This window comes from Physeter macrocephalus, chromosome 13 (genome assembly GCF_002837175.3).
Source record: "Physeter macrocephalus isolate SW-GA chromosome 13, ASM283717v5, whole genome shotgun sequence".
Taxonomy (NCBI): Eukaryota; Metazoa; Chordata; class Mammalia; order Artiodactyla; family Physeteridae; genus Physeter; species Physeter macrocephalus.
Genome location: NC_041226.1, coordinates 29,866,720 through 29,882,777, shown reverse-complemented (window position 1 = coordinate 29,882,777; position 16,058 = coordinate 29,866,720).

The following is a 16,058-nucleotide window of genomic DNA, read 5'->3' as shown; positions in this document are numbered from 1 at the left end:
CAAATGTTTCTGTTTCATATGATTTTTAGCCTTTTCATTGAATCACTTACTTAAAGAATGAGCAAATATCGTCAAATATTGGTGCTAACACAATTTTCATATTTTTTTTTAGTTGAACCTAATGTTTAACACGTTTACATTGAGAACCAAAAATTTAAAAAAAGAAAACACCATACAGAAAATTAGTGTCATGAGTTTGCTTCAAATGAGTAAAAATAATTATGTCTAAGAAAATAAAATAGATAAATAATTCTCAAAATCTTGGTTATAGGAATATTTAACTTCTTTTAATACTTGGAAACTTAAAGATATATTGTTAATTTAGTTTATAGGTAATAATATCTACCACATTAGTGATTAAAACATTATATTTAAAATTATTTATCTGTGAACTTATTACAAAATAAGCCCATTATATTCACAAAACTGGCAGATTAAAATATATTTTCTCCCCAGAATAGTGATGAGCGGAATTGATTTACATTCTTCCCTTTTTAAAAAAATATCTAGCTTGATAAAAGATATCTGAATTCTTCTTTCTGCCTTTGGAGTCAATCTGCTAAGGTTTGTTGTTTTGGTTGAAATATGGGGGGAAATGTGGTCTTTTACAGAAAGGACAGCAGTATTCCAATAGACTCTTTAGCAAATTGTGAATATTCTTTGTTAATACACCCAGCTGGACAAGCAGGGTGGTATTTTTCCTTGCTAATACACAGAAAATAGACAAACAGCTTTTGTTTTTATATTTTTTTCAGGATTAGTTGCAAAATACAATTTATCACTCTGTTTCACTAAGATCGCATTTAGTATAAAACAAGTTTTCATGCGTTTGAAAAGAGACAGCAGAAGACAGTGATCTTTGAGTGAATGGAAACAAACAAGGTAACTCACTGCCTGCACAAGCTTGCTGTCTGAGAAGACTTCCCTCATAAAGCAGAGTACCAAAGAAGAGAAAGCTACACAGGGAAAGAGTACCAGACATCTGCTGAGGGTTCCCTAGAGTCTACAGAATACAGACCAGATAATTCATATGAGGATAATTCCTGAGCCTGGGAAAGGCTCACCAGACATTAGCAGGCAGAACAATCCCAGGAGTTCACACAAGGCCCAGAATTGTTTGTGTGCCATCAGTCAAAGTGTAAAAATATCATACTACATGGGGCATTGGTTAAAGTATTCAGTATGCTATTGCCTTAGGGATGAAAGAAAATTGGTCTTAGACGAAAAGCTGTTCTGGTCCAATCTAACAAAAAGTAAAAGCAAATCTTCATAAGGCTAAAGTTTCTAAGTTACTTAACTGCATCCCACACAATCTCAAGAACATGTAAAGGAACACAAAAATAACCAGCACCCAACAAGTTATAAATTATAATGGCTGGCATTCTATTAAAGTGCTCAGAAGGTATGCAAAAAAAACCAGAAAAAATGCCCTTTAATGAGGAGAAAATCAGTCAGTAGAAACAGACACCAAAACACCACATACAAAAACACTCTTTTAAACAATGCATGAGTCAAAAAAGATGTCAAAAGGGAAATTAGAAATATTCTAAAAGTGTAACTGAAAGCAAAACATATTAAAATCTTGGGCAATAGAACTAGTAAACTACACAGAGGGAAATTTATAACATTAAATACCAATATTGAAAAGAAGTTCCCAAATCAATTGCCTAGGTTTCTACCATAAGAAACTAGAAAAAGAAGAGAAAATTAAAACCAAAGTAAAAAGAAGAAAGAAAACAATAAATACAAAATAGAAAAATCTGAAACAGAAAATTGAAAAAAAATAAAGAAAATCAAATCAAATCTGTATTTCTAAGATCAATAAAATTGATAAAACTCTATCTAGTTTGATCTAGAAAAAAAGAGAAAAGACACAAATTACCAATATCAGGAAGTAAGGGAAATCACTGGATCCTACAGTTATTAAATATATAATCAGGGAATGTTATTAATAAATTTATGCTAGTAATCTTGACCCCACAGATTAAATGGACAAATTGCTTTAAACACACAAATTACCAAGGTTAAATTAAGAAAAAAAATCATCAGAATAGCATGAATTTCTAGTTAAAAACCTTTTTCAAAAGTAAACTCAGCTGCTTTTCTGATGAATTCTTTGAAAACATTTAAGAAAAAATCATACTAATTCTATGTAAAATCTTCCAGAAAATTGAATATGAGGATATATATAATTAATTCTATAATGCCAATAAACCTTGATATAAAGAACAGCCAAATACATTACCTGAAAAGAAAGTGAATGATCAATACCCCTTAAAAAGTTTTATGCAAAAATTATTAATATCAATTGGGTTATTCTGTACCTTGAATGGAACTTTTACCTATTATGGTTTTGTCAAATATACTTTGCTCATTTGGAAAATATTGGTTTACAGAGTGATACAAATTTTTCAAACTTAGACACATTTTATCATATAATATTTAAAAATCAAAGATTAATATCATCACCAATCCCAGCAGAAAATTCATGTAATGGGATGCTGGAAAGCTCACATCTGAAGCATTAATTTTCTTAAAAAATGTTTAAGACAATTCAATTTTTCACATATACATCATATTTGGAAAAGAGTCACTTAGTTCAGTTTTTAATTAAGCTCACAAATATTTTTCCTCAACAAAATAATTCCACTTAAATAAAGCAGTATAAGTGATATGTACACTTTTCATTTTATTACATAGAATACTAAAAAGACTAATAAGAAAGGGTCAATAATTTTAATTGTTATTATTATTTTATTAATAATTTTTACTTTCACCTCAAAGACATGCAACACTCACATTTTTCTTATAATGAATGCATAGTGGTACAGAATACAATAAATATGACTAAATACAATTTCCACACTTTGTTTGTGCTAAGTCACCTGCAATTTTGTGCACAGTTTGCAAAACACTGAAAAAGGCATCTTATTATTAGAATAAAAATATTTGACATCACAAACCCTCCAGAAATGTCTCATGGATCACCAAGTTTCCACAAACCACCCTTTGAGAACCATTGAAACAGATTTTGATGTGGGAAGAGTGCACACATAATTGGCTAACTTTTAGCATTTTCTAATTTTTTTAAGTCAAAATAACACCACTTTTGAGTGGGAAGATGGTTCACAAAATTGTACTGTTTAATTATTATGTATTTAATAATAAATATATTATTTATTTAATTAATTTAATTATATATTTATTAAATAATAAATATATTATTAATATATTATTTAATTATAAATCATATGCACATTACTTTTTTGGTATGAAACATTTTCAACAACAAAATATTTCTTCACATGTATTTTGAAATATATGTAACATCCCCCCCTTATATGTGGAGAATATTTTGCGAGAACTACAGTGGATGCCTGGCACCATGGAGAATGTTGAACACTATATATACTGTGTTTTTTCCTATACATACATACCTACAATAAAGCTTGATCTATAAATTAGGCATGTAAGAGATCAACAAAAATAACTAATAATAAAATAGAACAATTATAACAATATATTTATATTTGTATTTTTGAATGTTGGATTATTGTCAAGCTACTGAATCTCTGCCCTTTTCCTTGCAATTTCATCTTCAATACAATTATTTTAACAATTTTGGTAATTCAGATGCTGTTGAAGTGAGTACCTAGAGGTAGTGTAAATGACCACCTCTCCTCTTTGGTTTATTAGTAACCGAGGTCCTTCATTAATGACTTGTATTTATTTAGATACCAAGTTTTAAAACTTTCAAAACTATTAAAGGAATAAAAATTATTTTTATCATATTTTTATTGATGAACCATTGGCTATACTTTAATTTTGATATACTCAATTAACTTTATTTTTATTTTATTTCAATTTTATAAATGTGTATGATCCAAAACTAGTGGGGATAATTTAGGTTAGATTAATGATAATGTGTGTGTTTGTTTGTTACAGTTTGTTTTTTGCAAATGGAATCCTCTATCTATAATAGATATCCAGATAGATTTTTAAAGTCTTCACCTAAATGTAAGTTTTTACCTGGGAAAACCAGAAAAAATGCCCTTTAATGAGGAGAAAATCAGTCAGTAGAAACAGACACCAAAACACTACATACAAAAACACTCTTTTAAACAATGCATGAGTCAAAAAAGATGTCAAAAGGGAAATTAGAAATATTCTAAAAGTGTAACTGAAAGCAAAACATATTAAAATCTTGGGCAATAGAGCTAGTAAACTACACAGAGGGAAATTTATAACATTAAATACCAATATTGAAAAGAAGTTCCCAAATCAATTGCCTAGGTTTCTACCATAAGAAACTAGAAAAAGAAGAGAAAATTAAAACCAAAGTAAAAAGAAGAAAGAAAACAATAAATACAAAATAGAAAAATCTGAAACAGAAAATTGAAAAAAAATAAAGAAAATCAAATCAAATCTGTATTTCTAAGATCAATAAAATTGATAAAACTCTATCTAGTTTGATCTAGAAAAAAAGAGAAAAGACACAAATTACCAATATCAGGAAGTAAGGGAAATCACTGGATCCTACAGTTATTAAATATATAATCAGGGAATGTTATTAATAAATTTATGCTAGTAATCTTGACCCCACAGATTAAATGGACAAATTGCTTTAAACACACAAATTACCAAGGTTAAATTAAGAAAAAAAATCATCAGAATAGCATGAATTTCTAGTTAAAAACCTTTTTCAAAAGTAAACTCAGCTGCTTTTCTGATGAATTCTTTGAAAACATTTAAGAAAAAATCATACTAATTCTATGTAAAATCTTCCAGAAAATTGAATATGAGGATATATATAATTAATTCTATAATGCCAATAAACCTTGATATAAAGAACAGCCAAATACATTACCTGAAAAGAAAGTGAATGATCAATACCCCTTAAAAAGTTTTATGCAAAAATTATTAATATCAATTGGGTTATTCTGTACCTTGAATGGAACTTTTACCTATTATGGTTTTGTCAAATATACTTTGCTCATTTGGAAAATATTGGTTTACAGAGTGATACAAATTTTTCAAACTTAGACACATTTTATCATATAATATTTAAAAATCAAAGATTAATATCATCACCAATCCCAGCAGAAAATTCATGTAATGGGATGCTGGAAAGCTCACATCTGAAGCATTAATTTTCTTAAAAAATGTTTAAGACAATTCAATTTTTCACATATACATCATATTTGGAAAAGAGTCACTTAGTTCAGTTTTTAATTAAGCTCACAAATATTTTTCCTCAACAAAATAATTCCACTTAAATAAAGCAGTATAAGTGATATGTACACTTTTCATTTTATTACATAGAATACTAAAAAGACTAATAAGAAAGGGTCAATAATTTTAATTGTTATTATTATTTTATTAATAATTTTTACTTTCACCTCAAAGACATGCAACACTCACATTTTTCTTATAATGAATGCATAGTGGTACAGAATACAATAAATATGACTAAATACAATTTCCACACTTTGTTTGTGCTAAGTCACCTGCAATTTTGTGCACAGTTTGCAAAACACTGAAAAAGGCATCTTATTATTAGAATAAAAATATTTGACATCACAAACCCTCCAGAAATGTCTCATGGATCACCAAGTTTCCACAAACCACCCTTTGAGAACCATTGAAACAGATTTTGATGTGGGAAGAATGCACACATAATTGGCTAACTTTTAGCATTTTCTAATTTTTTTAAGTCAAAATAACACCACTTTTGAGTGGGAAGATGGTTCACAAAATTGTACTGTTTAATTATTATGTATTTAATAATAAATATATTATTTATTTAATTAATTTAATTATATATTTATTAAATAATAAATATATTATTAATATATTATTTAATTATAAATCATATGCACATTACTTTTTTGGTATGAAACATTTTCAACAACAAAATATTTCTTCACATGTATTTTGAAATATATGTAACATCCCCCCCTTATATGTGGAGAATATTTTGCGAGAACTACAGTGGATGCCTGGCACCATGGAGAATGTTGAACACTATATATACTGTGTTTTTTCCTATACATACATACCTACAATAAAGCTTGATCTATAAATTAGGCATGTAAGAGATCAACAAAAATAACTAATAATAAAATAGAACAATTATAACAATATATTTATATTTGTATTTTTGAATGTTGGATTATTGTCAAGCTACTGAATCTCTGCCCTTTTCCTTGCAATTTCATCTTCAATACAATTATTTTAACAATTTTGGTAATTCAGATGCTGTTGAAGTGAGTACCTAGAGGTAGTGTAAATGACCACCTCTCCTCTTTGGTTTATTAGTAACCGAGGTCCTTCATTAATGACTTGTATTTATTTAGATACCAAGTTTTAAAACTTTCAAAACTATTAAAGGAATAAAAATTATTTTTATCATATTTTTATTGATGAACCATTGGCTATACTTTAATTTTGATATACTCAATTAACTTTATTTTTATTTTATTTCAATTTTATAAATGTGTATGATCCAAAACTAGTGGGGATAATTTAGGTTAGATTAATGATAATGTGTGTGTTTGTTTGTTACAGTTTGTTTTTTGCAAATGGAATCCTCTATCTATAATAGATATCCAAATAGATTTTTAAAGTCTTCACCTAAATGTTAGTTTTTACCTGGTGTTTGTTTGTTACAGTTTGTTTTTTGCAAATGGAATCCTCTATCTATAATAGATATCCAGATAGATTTTTAAAGTCTTCACCTAAATGTAAGTTTTTACCTGGGAAATTGATACTGGCCTCTTTCTCCACACAGTCTCCTTTTCTAACTTTCTCTCACTTTTTATCCCTCTTTTATTCTCTTCCTCTCTCCTTTTTTTTTTTTTCTTTCTTTCTCAGTAATGGAAATTGTGCTTATACTTTCCTGTTGGGTAAGGATTTTTCTTCCTTTTTATCTAGAATTATATTATATGTACACTATCTTAATGCATTTATCTCATGAAATTTTAAAAATTTTATATGTCTAATGTATATTAGTATAAAATTTTCACCATGTTTTCTGTTTTGTGAATTAAATAACAAAAAAGAAAATGATATAATCTTGCTCATGACAATTTGCTCATGTAAAATGTTATATGATGTTTTCCATTAGACTGAAAAACTAAGGGAAACTAAAACGCATATTTAATATAAATTATTATTAGCCAGAAAATCCATCATAAAATTAGTAGTGTCATTTCTTTAGGTTTTTCTGTTCTAGAAAAATCTTTTGAAGAGACGGCCCCTTCTAGAATAGTGTTGTAGCTTCTAATCAGCTCTTTGCTACTTACCTGTGACAGCATTCTACTATTGAGCTGGATGAAGATGCTTATGAAGTAATTGGATTTTGTTTAAAATATGACGTTTGACAATAAGATATGGTGAATATACATTTGCTCTGTGTGTGTGTATTTGAACTATTAGGAAAGGGCACAAGTAAAAACAATTATATTTGCTTTGAGTGATTAATCATGATCTGAAAGTTTTTAAAGATTTAGATGCTTTACTTTACTCTCCAGGCATCACACATCTGATTATGTACATTGTCTTTGCCTGTCCATTCAGAACAAGATCCTCACAAACAAATGCCATTTAGTAATTTATTTATTTTCCTTTAAAAAAATTGAAGTATAGCTGACACACAATATTATATTAGTTTCAGGTGTACAACATAGCGATTCCACATTTTTATACATTACAAAATGACCACCACAATAAGTCTAGTTTCCATGTGTCACCAAACAAATTTATTAAAATATTTTTGACTGTATTCCCCATGAAGTACATTTCATCCTTGTGACTTATTCATTTTGTAACTAGAAATTTGTACCTCTTAATCCCTTTCACCTATTTGCCCAGACCCAACCCTCTCCCCACTGGTGACCACAGTTCATTCTTGATATCCATGAATCTGTTTCTGTTTTGTTTCATTCTTTTGTTTTGTGCTTTAGACTCCATATATAAGTAAAGTCGTATGGTATTTGTCTTTGTCTGACTTATTCCACTTAGCATAATACCCTCCAGGTAGATCCATGTTGTCCCAAATGGCAAGATTACATTCTTTTTTATGGCTGATTAATATTCAATTGTATAAATATACCACATCTCCTTTATCCATCATCATGGGCACTTAGGTTGTTTCCAAACCTTGACTATTGTGAATAATGTTGCAATGAACATAGGGGTGCATATATCTTTTCAAATTAGTGTTTGTGTTTTCTTGGAAAAAAATACTCAGAAGAGAGAGAATTGCTGGATCTTATGGTAGTTCTATTTTTTTTAATTTGGGGTGAATCTTCATACTCTTTTCCCTAGTGGCTTCATGGATTTGCATTCCCACCAACAGTGCAAGAGGGTTTCATTGTTTTCATATCTTCACCAGCACTTGTTATTTGTTGTCTTTTTTACAATAGATATTTTGACAGGTGTGAAGTGATATCTCATTGTGGTTTTGATTTACATTTCCCTGATGATTAGTGATGTTGAGCAGCTTTTCCTGTGTCTGTTGGCCATCTGTATGTCTTCTTTGAAAAATGCCTAAAAAAAGGAAAAGAAAAATGTCTTTCAGGTCCTCTGCTCATTTTTTTAATTCAATTGTTTGTTTTTTTAGGTATTGAGCTATGTTAGTTCTTCATATATTTTGGATATTAACTCCACATCAGATGTATCAATTGCAAATATCTTCTCCCATTTACTAGGTTGCCTTTTCCTTTTGTTGATGGTTTCTTTCCCTGTACATTTTTTTTTTAGTTTGATGTAGCCTCATTTGTGTATTTTTTTATTTTGTTACCCTTGCCTGAGGAGACAGGCCCAAAAATTATTGTTAAGACCAATGTCAAACAGCACACTGCTTATGTTTTCTTCTAGGAGTTTTATAATTTCGGGTCTTACATTTAAGTCCTTACTCAATTTTGAGTTTATTTTTGTATATGGAATAAAAAAAGTTGTCCACTTTCATTCTTTTGCATGTTGCAAATTTTTGAAGAGACTGTCTTTTCCCCACTGTGTATTTACAGCTCCTTTGTCATAAATTAACTGACCTTATAATTATGAGCTTATTTCTGGGCTCTCTATGCTGTTCCATTGAAGTATGTGCCTGTTTTTTTGCCAGTACCATAATGTTTTCATTACTGCAGCTTTGCAGGATAGTTTGAAATCAGGGATTGTAATACCTCCAGCTATGTTCTTCTTTCTTAAGGTTGTTTTAGCTATTTGGGATCTTTTGTGGTTCTATGCAAATTTTAGAATTATTTGTTCTAGTTCTGTGACAAATGCCATTGGTATTTTGAAAAGATTGAGTTGAATCTGTAGACTGCTTTAAGGTACTATGGACATTTTAATAATATTAATTCTTCCAATCCCTGAGCATGGTATAACTTCCCATTTACTTTTGATGTATTTAATATGTTTTATAGTTTTCCGAGTACAAGTCATTTACCTCAACTTGGTTAGATATATTCCTAGGTATTTTACCCTTTTTGATGCAACCATAAATGGGATTGTTTCCTGATAGTTCATTTTTAATGTATAGAAATACAACAGATTCTGTATGTTGATTTTGTATCTTGAAACTTTACTAAATTATTAATCTTAATAGTTTTATTGGTGGTGGTCTTTTAATATACAGTATCATGTCATCTGCATATAGTTGCAATTTCACTTCTTCTTTTCCAATTTTGCTGCCTTCTACCTCTCTTCATGTGTCATTTCTGTAGTTAAAACAGCAAATACTCTGTTGAACTAAAGTTGCAAGACTGGACATCCTTGTTTTCTTCCTTCCTGATGTTAAAGAAAAAGTTTTTAACTTTTCACCATTGAGTATGTTAGCTGTGGAATTGTCATATTTGGCCTTTATTACTTATTCATTTTTATCACTGAATGATATTCCATTGTATGGAACTACCATAGTTTATCCATTAATCTGTTGAAGGACATCTAAATTGTTTTCACTTTTTGGTGATTTTGAATAAAGCTATTATAAAAATTTATGTGCAGATTTTTGTTTGGACATAAGGTTTGAAATCAATTTGGCAAATAACTAGGAGCACAGTGAGTGGCTCATATATTAAAACAATATTTAGCTTTGTAAGAAACTGTCAAACTGTCTTCCAAAGTGGCTGTACCATTTTTCATTCACAGCAGGAATAGAGGAGAGTTCCTGTTTCTCTGATTTCATGCATTTGGGATTGTCAGATTTTTGGATTTTAGTCATTTTAATTGGTGTGTAATGTGTCTCAATGTTGTTGTAGTTTTAATAGTTGAATTCCATAATGGCACATAATGTTGACTATCTCTTTATATACTAATTTGGTATTGACATATCTATTTTGTGAGATGTCTGTTGAACCTATTTTCACATTTTTAAATTGTGTTGTTTATTTTTACTGTTGCGTTTTAAGTGTTGTACATTATTTCTACTAATGCTTTATATGTGCTTTGCAATTTTATTTCTCCCGGTCAGTGACTGTTCCTTTCATTCTCTTAACAGTGTCTACAGCAGAGCAGAAGTTTTCCATTTCAGTAAACTCTCAAATGATTTTATTTCTTTTATAGATTGTAACTTTGATTTTTGCATCTAAAACATATAAACCAAAAATCAAACCAGTTTTTGCCTAGATTTTTTTTTTCAAGAAGTTTTATAGTATGTCTTCATTTTTTTTTTTTTGGGTGTACTTTGGGTTAATTTTTGTGAAAGTTGTGAGATCTGTCATCTGTTTCTACATTAATTTTTGGAATTTTTAAATAGCCATTTGTTGAGAAAACTGTCATTTCTCCATTAAATTTTCTTTATTCTTGTAAAAGATCAGTTTACTATATTTATATGATTCTACTATGGGCTTGCTATATGTTCAATTAATCTATATTTCTATTCTTTCACTAATACCATGGTGTCTAATAACAAAAGATTTATTGAAAATCTAGAAGTAGGGTAGTTTCAGTGCACAAACTTTGTTCTTTTCTAACACTTTATTGATTATTTGGTGGCTCCTGCTTTTCCATATAAACTTTAAAATTAGTCATAGGAATCTACAACGTAGCTTGCCTAGATTTTCATTAGGATAGCCTTAGATTTATAAATAAAGTTAAGAATAATCACCATCTTTAAGATATTTTCTCTATCTATGAACATGAAATGACTCTCCATTTATTGAAATGATCTTTGATATTATTCATCAGAGTTTTTTAATCTTCCCCATACAAACATTGCATATATTTTGTTAGAGACATGCCTACTAATTTTGATATTACTATAATAGATGTACCATGATAATGCCAACCAAAAGATTCTAGAGTAGCTGTATTAATTTCAGACACAGCACACTTCACAATAAAGAAAATTAAAAATTTTAGGCATAAAGAGAACCATTACAAAATAATACAGGGGTTAATTCTCCATGAGGACATTTCTTTTTGAGCTATACCTTTTATTGGAGGCTGGCTTTTCAGTTGAAACTATTACAGATAGTATTCTGGATCACTAACATGACATATACAGAAAAACAAAAAGACTCCTAATTATAAGAACGTAAATAGAGCTTTATTTGTATCAGATTATTATTCAAATACTTAATATGTGTTACTAAATAATACTGTGTGGATCTAACTTAAGAGCAGAACTTCAGTGCAAAAAATGGTAAATTTAGGATAGAATCCTTGTGTAGTAAAATAATAAAATGTATATAATATCTCTTGTTTTTAAATGTTATTCACAGAACGATAGATAAAGCAATTTTGGAAATGTGTATGGTACAGTACCTAATTCAATTATGGTTAAAATGTTTTCAAGATGTATTTATATCTTTATATTCATTTGTAAATTACTTTCTGAGAAAATTCAATGAAATGAAAATAAGATCACTTAACATAATCATCCTGACGCTACAGGATGAAAAAAAATTATTTTAAAAGAAATAATGAATGAATGGTACAAAGAAAAAATGATGTTTGCCTGCAAATGTTAGTCATTTTGCTATTAGCTATTTGAACCACTATTTATGAAGGATTTTATAGGTATAACTATACTCATTGAGAAATACACTTAGCTGTTACAGTACTTCTCCTCCTCTGGTTTTAGATATAGGAAATGCTATTAGAAGTATGACAAAAAATTAAATAAGTGAAAAACCATAGTGAAGGAATGTGTCAAGACAGGTTGCCTTCAAACCAGGAAAGTTAGATAAAGCTTAATGTCCAAGTTGACAATCAGATACTGATCCAATTACAATGAAAGAAAAAAGAAAGAATTTTTTTGAAAAACTTGAATCAACTAGAAATTCAAAAGCATGATCATGAAAATATAGTGGCTGCAGTAGTGCTCCAAATTCTTTCTGAGAATTGTAGTTAAAGTGAGCTGTGATAAGATTTTTGACACGAAATGAACATATGAACATTTACAATTTCCAACTATGTCTGTTGTTCATTTCACAATGTAAATTGTAGAAATGTCAGGGAAAGCTTCTATGGTTGGAAACTTGGAAGTCCACCTTGACTGGCTCCCTCTGAAAGAAATCAATACATATTGTTGTCAAACTGAGTTACTACCTTACATTCCACAAAGTAAATCTTCAGTGAAGAGCTTGTATTATCCGATGCATACTCAATGAGAAATAATGTATTTAAAGGGAAGAGGAGGACTTTCAAGATGACGGAGGAGTAAGATGTTCCCCCACAAAAACATCAAAAATACATTGACACATGGAACAACTTCTACAGAACACCTACTGAACACTAGCAGAAGACCTCAGACTTCACCAAAAGCAAGAAACTCCCCACATAACTGGCAGAGTGGCTGACAGGTCTTGCTGCTTAGGCTGGGTGTCAGGCATGGGCCTCTGCATTGGGAGAGCTGAATTCAGTACACTGATCCACTATACACATGTAATATTAAACAATGAACGCTCTCTGAGAGACCTCCATTTCAATGCTAAAACCCAGTTCATCTCAACACCAAGCAAGCTAAAGTGCTGGAAACCCATGCCAAACAACTATCAAGACAAGAACACAACCCTACCTGTGAGCAGAGAGGCTGCTTAAAATCATAATAACTTCACAGACACACCGAAACATACCACCGGATGCGGTCCTGCCCACCAGAAAGAAAAGACCCAGACTCATCCACCAGAACACAGGCACCAGTCCCATCTACCAGGTAGCCTACACAACACACTGAACCAACATTACCCACTGGGGGCAGACACCAAAAAAACGGGAACTATGAATATGCAGCCTGCGAAAAGGAGACCCCAAACATGGTAAGTTAAGCAAAATGAGAAGACAGAGAAATACACAGCAAATTACTGAGCAAGGTAAAAAACAACCACAACAAACAAACAAGTGAGGAGGATATAGGCAACCTACCTGAAAAAGAATCCAGAGTACTGATAGTAAAGTTGATCAAAAATCTTGGAAATAGAATGGAGAAAATACAAGAAACGTTTAACAAGGACCTAGAAGAACTAAAGAGCAAACAAATCATGATGAACAACACAATAAATGAAATTTAAAATTCTCTAGAAGGAATCAATAGCAGAATAACTGGGACAGAAGAACGGATAAGTAACCTGGAAGATAAAATAGAGCAAATATCTACCACAGAGCAGAAAAAAAGGAAAAAGTATGAAAATAATTGAGGACAGTCTAAGAGACCTCTGGGACAACAATAAAGGCACCAACAGTCGAATTATAGGGGTTCCAGAAGAAGAAGAGAAAAATAAAAAGACTGAGAAAATATTTCAAGAGATTATAGTTGAAAACTTCACTAATAAGGGAAATGAAATGGTCAATTAAGTCCAGGAAGCACAAAGGTCCCATACAGGATAAATCCAAGGAGAAACACAAAAAGACACATATTAATCAAACTATCAAAAATTAAATATGAAGAAAAAATATTAAAAGCAGCAAGGGAAAAGCAAAAAATAACACACAAGGGAAACACTATAAGTTTAACAGCTGATATTTCAGCAGAAACTCTGCAAGCAAGAAGGGAGTGACAGGATATATTTAAAGTGATGAAAGGGAAAAACCTATAACAAATATTACTCTACCCAGCAAGGATCTCATTGAGATTTGACGGAGAAAGTAAAACATTTACAGACAAAAAAAGCTGAAAGAATTCAGCGCCACCAAACCAGCTTTACAGAAAATGCTAAAGGAACTTCTCTAGGCAGGAAACACAAGAAAAGGAAAAGACATACAATAACAAACCCAGAACAATTAAGAGAATGGTAATAGGAACAGACATATCAATAATTACCTTAAATGTAAATGGATTAAATGCTCCAACCAAAAGACATAGACTGGCTGAATGGATACAAAAACAAGAAACATATATATGCTGTCTACAAGACGCCCACTTCAGCCATAGGGACACATACAGACTGAAAGTGAGGGGATGGAAAAAGATATTCCAAGTGAATGGAAATCAAAAGAAAGCTGGTATAGCAATGCTCATACCAGACAAAATTGACTTTAAAATAAAGACTATTACAAGAGACAAAGAAGGACACTACATAATGATAAAGGGATCAATCCATGAAGAAGATATAACAATTGTAAATATTTATGCACCCAACATAGGAACACCACAATACATAAGGCAAATGCTAACATCCATAAAAGGGGAAATCGACGGTAACACAATCATAGTAGGGGACTTTAACACCACAGTTTCACCAATGGACAGATCATCCAAAATGAAAATAAATAAGGAAACCCAAGCTTTAAATGATACATTAAACAAGATGGACTTAATTGATATTCACAGGACATTCCATCCCAAAACAAGAGAATACACTTTCTTCTCAAGTGTTCATGGAACATTCTCCAGGATAGATCACATCTTGGGACACAAATCAAGCCTCAGTAAATGTAAGAAAATTGAAATCATATCAAGCATTTTTTCTGAACCACAACACTATGAGATTAGAAATGAATTACAGGGAAAAAAACCTAAAAAATACAAACACATGGAGGTTAAACATACACTACTAAATAACCAGGAGATCATTGAAGAAATCAAAGAGGAAATCCAAAAATACCTAGAAACAAATGACAATGAAAACACAATGACCCAAAACCTATAGGATGGAGAAAAACATTTCTAAGAAGGAAGTTTATAGCAAGGCAATCCTACTTCAAGAAACAAGAAACAACTCAAATAAACATGCTAAACTTACACCTAAAGCAATTAGAGAAAGAAGAACAAAAAAACCTGAAATTTAGCAGAAGGAAAGAAATCATAAAGATCAGATCAGAAATAAACAAAAAGAAAGGAAGGAAACAATAGTAAAGATCAATAAAATTAAAAGCTGGTTCTTTGAGAAGATAAACAAAATTTATACACCATTAGCCACACTTATCAAGAAAAAAATAGAGAAGACTCAAATCAATTGAATTAGAAATGAAAAAGGAGGAGTAACAACTGACACTGCAGAAATACAAGGGTCATGAAAGATTACTACAATCAACTATATGCCAATAAAATGGGCAATCTGGAAGAAATGGACAAATTCTTAGAAAAGCACAACCTTCCAAGACTGAACCAGGAAGAAATAGAAAATAAAAACAGACAAATCACAACCACTGAAATTGAAATTGTGATTCAAAATCTTTCAACAACCCAAAGTCCAGGACCAGATGGGTTCACAGACAAATTCTATCAAAAGTTTAGAGAAGAACTAACACCTATCCTTCTCAAACTCTTCCAAAATATAGCAGAGGGAAGAACACTGCCAAACTCATTCTGCAAGGCCAACATCACTGTGACACCAAAACCAGACAAAGATGTCACAAGAAAAGGAAACTACAGGCCAATATCACTGGTGAACATAAATGCAAATATCCTCAACCAAATACTACCAAACAGAATCCAACAGCAAATTAAAGGGATCATACACCATGATCAAGTGGGGTTTATCCCAGGAAGGCAAGGATTCTTCAATATATGCAAATCAATCCATGTGATACACCATATTCACAAACTGAAAGACAAAAACCATATAATCATCTCAATAGATGCAGAAAAACCTTTGACAAAATTCAACACC